Below are 9,051 nucleotides of genomic sequence, written 5' to 3' on the forward strand. Positions count from 1 at the left end.
CCAAACTGAGGGTCTGGATCCGCCCGCTTCGAGTGCTCTCCTGTATGGTCGAAGCAAAGAACGTCTTGTGGCATATCAAATATCCCACAGGACGTCTAAGACCTGTCCGTTTTAAGACTATCCAGGGTTGAGGGCAACTGTACCTCCTGAGCTCACCCCTCTCCCAGCATGGGAAGTGGCAAAAATTTCCCGCGTAGCAGAAGTAGAAGCCGGCTCTGGTTGATACATTAACCTTGGACATGAAGCTAAAAACACTTCTGATTGTTCCTTTCTTTCTCGGGAATTTTATGACCAGAGAGAGTACACTGACTAATCCCCAGAGGAGTAGGTGTTCAAAGATCGGACGATCTAAAACGTCCGGTGTGCTGACCCGCCTGACCGGATTATCACCATGCTGATAGTGGTATCGGTGAACGAACACCTCAAAATCCGAGAACTATTACTGGAGTATTATAATACTTGTACTACGAATTTTTGCGTATTATAATACGTAATACAGATAGTTTTCTGAAACCTATATTATAATACACAATACAAATACAAAATATATTACAGTATTACTATTATAATACAAAGTATTGTAATACATGCCCAGCCCTGGTCCACGAGCAACGTGGCAGTCACTGGTCAGTGCCCGTTCCGCAGTGCTTCCTTTGAGATGATATCGTTTTTTTTACAAAATAAATTGTTTCCCTCCACTCTATTCCTATTAATTTTTTTATGACCTCAAATAGCCGACAACAGCAGAGTGGTCAGGGAGGCTAAGTTCATTCAGTGTTGAGATAACCTGATGTGTTGAGATAAGTAATTGGAACACACCTATTGAACACCGCCATGAAGGGTGCTGCCCGCTGTCCAATAGATGCGCTCCAGTTATTTTTTTCGACACAACAAGTTATCTCTACACTGAACGAACTTAGCCTTCCTGGACACGTGTCGAGGCTCCCCAATTAGTGTAATGACTCACTGGATGATCCCAGTTAGTGTGGGGGGTCCCCATTTCCTGTGATTGCTAATTAATGGCGTCCAGCCCACTTTGTGTGTTTCCGGCCACTTGGGGAGATCATATACTACTCTGTTATACACAGCCATCATTTCCTCTGGAGCAAACATCGGCCAGTCACTGCCAATGCTCCAGTTCATTAAAATTCCAACCTCGTCAAGGTCGCAGTACTACAGGAGACACAGTACTACTTATTTCCCGCTGTCATACACATCGCTTTTTCTCATGTTTATTTTCTCATCATTCTCTCCAGTACATTTGAATAAAACTGCTATTAACCGAGAGCACAACACTAAAACCAAAGCGCAACTAGCGGTCACCATTACAACTCAATGATGTGATTCGGGGCATTACGTCGCGAGAAAACTGCAATCATTAGCGACGCAACAGTGGCTGCGTCTGGGGATCCATTTTGCCCAACAGAGGGTTCTTTAACGTGCGCTGAAATCTCAACACACGGCACACCACAATTAACGTCCCTCGCGGAACACAGCGTCTCTGAGGAACATCTACCCTTCCACCAAGTTGTCACCGTAGTCGGCTGGATTTGAACCCGGGATCTTAAAACCAGCAGGCGCACACGTTACTGACTGAACCCACGAGGGTGGCTCAGTGAAGTATTCCAGTTTCACTTGTCACTTCAGTGGTAGCAATACGCTAAAATGTATCGGCACAAAGTATTCTTTTTGCTCTTTGTGAGTCACAAATAAAGAATAACAAGGGGAAAGGTTCAACGCACTTGGTATCACTACTAGTAGTCAGTCTGTTTAGATACTCGGAAAATTAACTACCATCCCCACATGAGTTCTAAAGCGCTGCATATCACAGTCTATATGTTTTCGAGGATACATGCCATCAGTTTCTATGGCTGGCGACAGCTTCTACAAATATGTGCTTTTAAAAAATAGCTGAGTTACAACTACAGATACCCCTTGGTCGAAAACACACTCATACAGCTACAGATACTTCCAAAAATGTACGCAGCATTTTTATATTTAACGTTTTCCATTAAGTTGATCGGGTTGATTTAATGAGCCGTTATTAGTTGCACTACGATTAATAAAGGAAATTGCCTTGGGTCACATGATGTAATAACAATGTTTTTTCATTATTTCTTTTCTTTATGGATACTGCACACGGCCCATATACGAACTATTTCCCAGAAAATAGACAGGACACTGACCAGGCGGCACACATTAACAACAGCAACTTGATTGATTTGATTTTAAGGAAAAATAGGAGATTTTGACGTTACTAGTGTGAGGCCAGCAACTCCACATCACTTGCGCCAGTTGCACTGGTGAAAAAACTCTTGGAACGATGATGATGGTGGTGATGATTCCAGCAACTGATCTCAGCTCTTTCCTTTCCTTCTTAACATTTCTCTTTATTTGCATGCCTTCTGTTTGCACGAAGGAGGCACAGTGCTACTTCTGATACCCAACAAAGTGCATCTTAAACGGACCACGAAATGATTTTCGCGAATTCCGAGTACTCTGCCAGAAACAGTTCTCATGATCCCTCATTATCATACACACATTGACTTTTAACCGTATTCAGTGCACCGGAGGCGCTATTACCACGCAAAAATAGCGGGGCGTGACCACCGAATACATCTCTTCGAAGTGGGCTTACGTCATCAACTTCGCGACCTCTCAGCCAATTGTGGACAACGTGGGTGCATCGTTTCGGTTTGGACAACGACGACGTCGTATATCTGCCGTCGAAATGAGTAGGAATATGGCGAAACGCAAATTGTCAGCGATGGAGGAAGATATTATGCGACGCACACAGCGTCTAGGAGTCGTTCCGTACGCAGCAGCTCCCAAAAGGCCACCGACGGATATATTTTCTGACGAAGAAGCAGCTCAGAAAGAAAACGTGCTCCGGTACAATGTTACCAGATACTGTCAGTTGGCAAACTCCACTTGGATCGCCAGAGGAAACGTGACCCCCTTCCGTTGCCGCTCAAGAGATGGCGCTGCGCTCGTTGTTTGCCCGAAATTCTGCCGTTTTGCCGCGTGATCGCTCGCGCTCAGATAACGCCATTGTGTCAGCCCATTCCATTGCACGGCAACCGTGTTCCACAGTGTGACAAATTGACTTGAGGACATGTCAATTAGCAGGACATGATGTCGAGCTAGTTGGTTCAAGGGAGGGAATCCAGCGTAACATGTTAGGTGAGCACCGGAGAGACGTAGACTGGACGGGCACCTGTCGCCCATCTCACCTGTGCACGCCTTACCCGTTGTGTTAATTCGGCGTACCATTTTAGTTGATTTCGGCAGTGAGCCTTGTACACACGAAGAAGACTGATTCAGTAGTAAAGAGAGCGAAAAACAAGACGAGGATGAGTGTTGCGTAATCCAACCTCCCGCAGTTTAGTTTTCAGTAAGGATGGGCCAACCGAATCGGCGAGTCCTAGGCAGAGATTCGAGGTTCAGGTATCCGAATCCCAGTGGCCAAAACGGCGAATCGAATCCACGAAGCACGTTTGTTTGTTTCTTCTCAATATTGGCGCCTCAAGAGTCCGCGGAGAGCCAGATTGGCTCTCAAATTGATTGGCACCAAAAACGTTCCGATTTGAGGAAACTGTCGACAAAGTACCTGATCACACCTCCTCGACAGTAATGTCAGAAAGACTCTTCAGCACATCAGGTGTCATAGATCTGCCATAGGTAGAGGTGTGATAAAAAATGCATAAGCTAGACCCAGAGCAAGTGAGAATGGTGGTGTTTTTTGAACAAAAATCTGCAGTAATTTGTTTTCAGCTACATTTTTTGTTTGTTTTCTCACATTGCTCTGGACTGTGAGTTCAGGTAGGAACTCATGTTTAAAAGTAATATTTATTGGTTTTGATCATTTCTTAGTTTAATGGAAAGAATTCAGACTCATGAGTTTATGTATTTCCTGTAGTAGATGAACAGCACATTAAATATATTTAATTTAAGGAGAAGCATAAGGGGATGTTCTCTCCTGAAAGCAAAGTATTATTTAATTTGTTTTCATTAAACAAATATATAAACTTCTGCTTCAAAACACTTTTCAGTACAAGTGTTGCCCCTGGCTTTTCAAAATTGATAAGAATGATTCAAAATTCATAAGATTCGTGGATTCACAGAACCTTGGATTCGTATTTGGAAAATTCAGGATTTGTCCCATTTCTAGTTTTGAGTTTCTAAACAGAGATTCTGAAATCGTCCCACTGATCAGGTGGTCACTGAAGAACACAGAACTAGTGGTGTCCAGTAACATGTTTTTTTTTACTTATTTGTAGTTACTTTGCAAGACATGAGCAATTTCCTATCGTGATAACAAATGGCATGGATCAATTCATGGATTTAACGGAGCTCTACAGGAGAATAACTTTCTTTGTGGCAACAGCAGCCTTTTCGCTACTCTCTAGGCGTCGATTGACATCTCTAGTATAGAAATTCATGCGGGTTAGTAAAAAGAAGTTGAGTATCTCACACGTAAATGACGACATGTGCTCGACACAGCCGAGACGGGGAAGATTGCGCTGCTCGAGGTTGTCCAACACTTTCCAGAAGAGGTCTGCACAAGGGCCACATTCATCAAGAGATGCCGAAACAGTGCTGTTTACAATTTTAATTACATCCAACATTTTTGCAGTTGGATGATTTAAGCAACCTTGCTTGAAGCTTCTGTAAGCTGTTAAGTATGCATCACATGTAACTACAGGCACTGCACAGCTAATATCCCGAATACATTCGTCACATGCTTTGTGCTTTGAAAATTTATGGATTATGTACCCGCGGTGTTTCGTTTGGCATATGCATGGTCATCGTCTCTCGGAACAGAAAAATCCGTGACATTTGACACAATCTCCAACAATTTAGCTTCAATGGAGTGAAGCAAAGATGATTGCTGTGTGCGACACGTTACCTTCGTTGTCTCCAGTGTATCTTGAATGTGAACACGAACATTGCTTGGGGCACCTTGCACACTGCCACGTAGAGCTGTCTCGATGGGCGTGTACAGGCTGAGCAAAAGAAATAAATATTTCTTTTGCTCAGCCTGTACACGCCCATCAAGAAGTGAAGAAGTAAGAAGAGTGAAGTTCACCGCTGTGGGATGTGACTCGTCGCCTCCGAATGAACGCACCAATCCGAAATGTCGCTAGAAAAGATTCCAGTGTCATTGCATTGTAGTGAATTGACTGTAATACACGAATGGCAGTATGTTCTCACCTCCAAAGGACCCTGATTCAGCTTGGCCGTCAGAACATAGCTGGCACCTTCATGTAGTAGGTACTTGATGATGTCTAGCGTAGATAAGAGTGTGACCCGCAGTGACTCTGTGGTTTGTTTTGACGCAAAAAGCTTCAGGTTCTCCTGGACTGAGTTTTGTTCTGTTTTGTTGAGCAAGTCCAAGAAACCTTTAATTACCTGAAAATGGTCATTGTGGCATGACTGACAAAGCTCACTGACAGAAAAATGTTGACATGCTTTAAATAGCACAGCAGCACAGAGGAAGGACACGGTGGCACACCTGTATTTCCCTTGACTCATGTCTAACTCCTCTTGATGGCAGCTTGATGTTTAATGCATCAAAGAGGTCATTTAACAACCTTGTAAATATTTCTGGACGTTCAGAAACTTGCATCCCTGGAACCTTGGCTTCTCTGTACACCCTGAGGCCAATTGATGTCCCACGGGTAAACAACTGGTGAAAAAAAAAAGTAAAATCAGAACCATCTGTTCTCAGACATAAAAACTAAGATATCCCTTCCACCACACAGCCGTACCTGAGTACCAAGCCTGACACTCATTTTACGAAGATTGTCAGGAGCGACATGCTCTGCTGTCAGCCTTGGCACAACCCGTATATGCCTATCCTTCTCTGTTTCGTAGAGTGTGATATAATGTTGGAAGTTTATCTGATGGTCACCAGCCTGTAATGAAAAGTAAGCAGAAATTACGTGACAAATTCAGAGCACATGGATCCTTTCGTCATACCATGCCGTAAGTGTGCTTCTTTAGGTGATTCTTTATGCACTTTATGATATGCGGAACGTCACACATGAAGTACATCTTCTGTGAAGGCTCTAACGGGTGTTCGATGTAGTGGCACACTGAGTCCAGCTTTCCGGATATTCCTAGCTTGGTCCACATTGATCGATTGTTGCCAGCCCCATCACTGATGATAGCAAGCACTGGGGCATTGTTCTTGTAGAGTTCCAGCACTGCACTTATTAAAAGTTTGGAAAGGACATCCCCAGGAGCAGCTCCTCCAGTGCAACTTGCAATGGGCTGCACCCAGTCCTCAAAAAGTGGCACAAACATAAGAACTAGTGCGTGGTCAGCAAGCCTATCTGTAGCGGTGTCACTGACGTCCCCATAGTCAACAAATCCATCCATCTGATACGACAACTTGTTGAAGGCAACAGACTGCTTAAGCTTAATCTCGTCGAGAAGTAGCACACCACATCTCCTCAGATGGTGCTTTCCATGGAAATGCTCCTTGATGCTCTTCAATGCAATTTCATTGTAACCATATTTGCATGGAATGCCACTGTTCATTTGATGAAGACGAGCCCTCGTTGGAAGCGGCAGCACCTGCATGTCAGAAATTAGAGTGTAGGCCTTTGGACTTGATATCTGCAAAAGGAGACATGTCATCATCCATTCCTCGTCGTACCGTCTCCCATTTTTGGATTTAGCTTTTGCAGCCATCAATGCAGTCTTGAACAAGAGTTGTTGGTTTTGTGGGAGAACAATGAGCACGCTCCTTATATTTGCCTCACTGACAGTAGAAAGTTGTTTCTTCATGGCAGCCAGCTCTTGCTTCACCTTCTCTCTTTTCGTGGTAGCCCGAATGGCTCTTCGGCATAATGACTTTCTGCTTACTCTTTTTTGGCTGCCGCTCTGGTCTTGTTTCTTCACACGTTGCAAGAAGAGTTTGTTCAAGGTTCTACATTCACAGCAGGTGGTGTTCATTGTCAATGTTGTACAGGTATTGCGTCGCCATGTGTTCCCATCAGTGGTTGCCACAGATGACGATGTGACATCTGGGTACTGCTTTGCTGAGATCCCCCTGCACTATTTCAGCTTTTCCACATAGCAGAGAAACGACTTCAGATCTGCAAGAGTCTTGATTTCCACAGTCGAGTTGATAGTGTAGACACATGGTGGCACTAGTCGACCGTCAGCACCAACAGAAAAGCTAAGGTCCTTCAACAACAACACCGCCTTCTTGACACAAAGGGTGTTCTTCAGCTCCAAGTGGTACACCACAACAAGTGAGTCCACTACATCCACCAACCAACCTTGTAGCCGTCGACCTGATTGCGCTATGACCGAAAGCTCATCAAATAGAGATGCAGCCCTGTAATCCACGAAACTCGAAGCGTCGTAATTGTCAGCGTCAGGTGACGTATTTTCTTGATCATTTTGACAGTGCCTCTTTTGCCGCTTGCACTGGCTTCGACAGGTATTTCGTGCAGTTAGGAAAGATAGGGGGACAGCTCCGTCTTTCAAAGCCCACTTGTCGCGTGGTATGACAATCAAGTCATCACCAACATGATACACAAATTCTTTAACAATGTCTCCTTCGTCAAAATGCACATCACAGACAACACATGTGCTCGAAAGTACCTCATCAATCCTTGGAATCGCCCGTTGCCACTCTTTCACACGTACAGGATTACTCGGCGGTTTGAAAAAGTGTCTTTTTGTTGCTGCAGTTCTAGCAGACTCATTACCACTTCTGCAGCCAGTCACAAAACAATGCGGCATCTCTCCTATTCGAAGCAATGTTTAACCGTTTAACCACATTCGCACATTTGATTCAACACATTTCCCCACACATAGTTCAACACAAAGCAGACGCACTGCAACCGGGCAAACACTGCTGCGCGTGGCCTCTCGCGGCGCGCCACGGAGAGGCGACACGTACGCCGGCGGAGTTTGATAACTGACAGTATCTAGTAACGTTGCTCCGGTAACCATGCTGACAATCAACGGCTACATTACAGTTCCGGTAAGATTCTGTGTCAAGGATTACATACGATCTTAGCTCCAGGTCACGTTAAAACATAGGGTGTAGTTCCGGATCGGGACCACTCGTTTTTAAAAAACTAGTGAGAGCGTTAGGAAGGTAAATATTGCATAGAAGTGGAAGGAGGTCATATACTGAATCTAAAAATGTAAGAATTATAAAATTATGTGGACTACAAGTCTTTTATATGCATTTCGACAACCCCATCTGATTCACTTTTAGCGCAGGAGAAACACGGGAATGCTAAGCCTAACGAACTCGAAACTTGTCATGTTGCAAGAGGCAGGGTCGTTGAATTGGGCCAAATCACCTCACTTTACTGAGGTTAGTCTGGGTTAGGTTCTACAGATTGGGGGACGGGGCGCCCCTCCCCCAGGCACGCACGGGCGTCGAGACTGTGCCTCGGGTTGGATCAGAAGGTCATCAGTAAAGACGGCGGATCGCCTTCAAGAAATGGGCGATAAAATTTAATTTTTATACGTTTCATGCAATATACGAGGGTTATTCCTCTTTAGTTTTGTTACTAATTAGCTCCTCTTTCACGTAAAAGCGTTTGATTTCTGTTTTTATTCTTTTTCTTTAAAAAAAGTCAGTGGTCCCGATACGGAACTACATCGAAAACATATTTCATAGCGAAGTTTGCGAGCTTACTTGCAGATTTTGCAATTTGCTCGCAAAAAGCCGCCCGCGAATCGACAACATCCGCTGTGATTGACGTCACGGGCAGCTCGCCTCGTATGCGGGTCGTAGCAGCCGCCGTTCACGGCCGTAGTTAATATCGAATGAAAGATGGAAGTCACTGAAAAGGTTAGCCAACTGTAGAACTCGAACCCACATATTCTGGCCACCCTCAGAGTTCTCTTATATCTAATATTGAATATTTTCGCTACTTGAACGATTTTCAACTTCATATTTCATAGAATGAATGCTTTAGTACGGAGGAAAAAATTGAATGTAAACGTAGGCTTGTCAAATATCATTTCATGGTCCCTTTAAGATGCTGTTGAAACGGCCTTTCTGCCCAGGTA

At 44.3% G+C, this 9,051-nt stretch overlaps 1 pseudogene; it reads right to left on the bottom strand.

Annotated features, from left to right (window-relative positions):
• Window positions 1-4,355: 4,355 nt before the first annotated feature.
• LOC135365847 (uncharacterized) lies at window positions 4,356-7,761 on the bottom strand (annotated as a pseudogene).
• Window positions 7,762-9,051: the final 1,290 nt, after the last annotated feature.

The sequence above is a fragment of the Ornithodoros turicata genome, chromosome 1 (assembly GCF_037126465.1).
Source record: "Ornithodoros turicata isolate Travis chromosome 1, ASM3712646v1, whole genome shotgun sequence".
NCBI lineage: Eukaryota > Metazoa > Arthropoda > Arachnida > Ixodida > Argasidae > Ornithodoros > Ornithodoros turicata.